General features: G+C 34.1%; 1 long non-coding RNA gene across 1 annotated transcript; it reads right to left on the bottom strand.

Annotated features, from left to right (window-relative positions):
- Positions 1-809: 809 nt before the first annotated feature.
- On the bottom strand, positions 810-2,263 carry LOC140690399 (uncharacterized). Its single transcript, XR_012065668.1, has 2 exons — positions 1,993-2,263; positions 810-1,047 (listed from the first exon to the last, which is right to left on the bottom strand). It is a non-coding gene; the product is annotated as an uncharacterized lncRNA (long non-coding RNA).
- Positions 2,264-2,943: the final 680 nt, after the last annotated feature.

Below are 2,943 nucleotides of genomic sequence, written 5' to 3'. Positions count from 1 at the left end.
AGCCCAATGATGAGCTGAAGCAAAAGTGGTGAGGTTGCAGCTAACATAGTTGACAAGCATTTGCCTGGATATATCTCCAGATACAGTGAAACATTAAGATATGCCAAGGTAGTCAGATGCCAGATTTTTAAAGAAATAACAAAACTAAGTTGAGTTTCTGGGGTTAGATTTAGAAAGGCATATAGTGCCACCCTGAGGACTTTAGCTTGTATTTGGCTGGAACATAAAAGTAACATAAAGTATTGACTAGAAGATATAGTGTAGACACTTGAGGGCAGGAAATGAAAGCACCAATTGGAATGCTTTGAGAACAGCACAAAGAACACCATAGATAAAATTGCTTCTTAAATTCTACCACATGATGAATGTGCCATCTGGGACTATATCATGTGACCTTTATGATTCCAGGGATGACATAATCAAGACCAGGATCCCTGGGCCGTTTCCGGCATTGATCTCCTGTTCCAACTTATCCTAACTTATCACTTTTGATACTTTCCAGGATGAACCAGAAACCACTTAGTACTTTTCCCTCTCTCCATGTTTTAGTCTTTTCCCAAATTCTTCCATTTTTCTCTTCTTCCTTACAAGAAATTATTTAAATTTACTCCCATATTCTTCCATCAAATGATCATATCAATCAAATATCTGTTTTTTTCTTTAAATGGTAACTTAATCTCCCATTTAACACTTAAGTCTACTTAAAAAATATAAGGAAAATACAGGTGCACATCTATGTTTATTGTTCAAATAAGAATATTGCAGATATTTGTCGACATTTAACAACATCAATTTTAATCTTTGTTATCCTGCATAATCTGGTAGTCCTCTGGTAGATCAGTTGTAATTAGGATGACGTTCATAAGCTGAAGATGGCTGATGATTTGGCCTTGAAAGAGAAGTAGCTGATGTATTGGCTAGCTCTGGCACTGGAATCCGTGGGTTTCTACCTGGTTGAAGTTTAGAAAAACGACCTTCACTGGCAGATATTTTGTGATATCCATTTGGAAAAGTAGGAGGTTCCTCCATCAGTCCAAAATAATTGCACTGTATGGGAGATAAGATGCTGTACTGAGAAGTAGAAGTTTTAGTTGTAATGAAGTTCACAACACGGCCATTTGCTTCATTGTAGCTGCTTTGAGAGTGCCCGTGGATAATGGTCAACTGATTTAAAATAGCACGTTGATCCATTACAATTTGTTCTGGATGTCTAAATGACATTGATCATAGAGGAGAAAAATCACCTCTGATCAGGGTATTCGTATCACCATTTATGTGGCTAGTAGAGGGCTTTCTTATTAGAAGCATGTTTAAATTTGCAGAAGGTAAAAATGCACTTTATCCTCTATTGTCAGCCACAAAATCTGAACTATGAGTGTCCCCATGCTTTAAGTGCTTCTTTTTGAAATCTTCAGCCAATGAAGCCACCAGAGAGGCATTTTTAATCCCAACTATTCCTTTTATTCTCACTGAAATCAGGGGACAGCCTAGTTTAAAATTTGGATTATGATAGAACTGCTGCTACAACCAAAGGAGAAAGATTTTAGTAATATTTTAAACCGAAATACAAGGCTACAATAAGCCTAACCTATAAAACCTCAGAATTCACGTTTACTATGCAAAGATATTATCATCAAAATATGAACATTGCTGACAATATTTTGAAGTTTCTTATTTGGAAAATACCATTTAAATAGTATAGTCATCAAATTTATGAAGTTAGCATTTGCAGTAACGGTGAATGCCATTTTTTAAAAGCAGTTTTATTAACTTTATTTAAATTTGTGGTAAGATTCATAGTTGTAAGCAAATTTCCCATAATCTTGACTACATAAGACACTGTCCTCATTTTTTTGAAAAATAAAGTATTTTAGTTTTAATAGTTTTGTACAGTTTTCAAAATCTAGTTTTACATATATATTACCATAGATTGATGTACAAAATAAAATTTTATATATAAGCTACTAAGTGGTAACTAAAATTTCTTAATACCTTGCTTAAAACAGAGACTTCTTTTTCTTCTGCCTGAAAGTCAGCTAGAGAAACAGATCTTCGAAAATTCTGCTGCACTTTACTAAATCCATAAAGGTTTAGCTGTCTAACTAAACTTTTCATACTTCCAGGTTCAAATATTCTGAAAGGAGACTTTCTTTCCAAATTTTCCTTCATAAAGACATCTTCATCCATCACTATGGAAGTTCCATTATCATCCCAACAGATGGATTTAAATTGGTCATTCCCAACCATTTTCCAGAGTTTTCTTGGATATGTCAGAGAATGAAAATCATTATCTTCATCTGGTTCAGAGACACAATGTTTGTAACATGGCCTTTTTATCAGGGATTCTTCAGACAAAGCCTTAAAAACATTTTCCTCAATCATAGACCTCAAGTCCAAGTCCCCAGAGAATGTTTGATCACACAATAGAGATCTACTGTACATTCCTGAAGAAGTTGGTCCATATTTAGGAGACACAACTTGAATTTCTGTAGAAACATGTGCCATCTCAAATAACATTTTCTACAACTACATTTCTAATCTGCATAATTTTGTGCACTGCAGCTTCAAATGCTGTTTTGGCGGGCCAGCACAGATAAACTGTGAGGCCATCACAATGGTTCTCAATTTGAGAAGCTGTGACATCACATTCGACTGGTCTCCTAGCAACTCAAGTGTAAGATTCAGCCAGTGTTTACTTCTCATTCATCCAGTTAAAATGAAGCATATATGATGCTTAATTTTATACGGTGATCTGCAAATATTATCCCCACAAAATCTATTTAAATAATTTAATTTTGGTGTCTAAGAAATAAAACCAATCTCCATCCTTTTGTACACAAATTTATACCAGATATGTGAACAGAGAATAAATAATCACAAAATATATAAAATAATTTTAAAGTCTTGGATTTTAAAGTGAAATTTGTGTAAAATATTTATGAA

Source organism: Vicugna pacos, chromosome 30 (assembly GCF_048564905.1).
Source record: "Vicugna pacos chromosome 30, VicPac4, whole genome shotgun sequence".
Lineage (NCBI taxonomy): Eukaryota > Metazoa > Chordata > Mammalia > Artiodactyla > Camelidae > Vicugna > Vicugna pacos.
The sequence above is the reverse complement of the archived record's forward strand: the minus strand, read 5'-3'. Positions and strand labels throughout refer to the sequence as shown.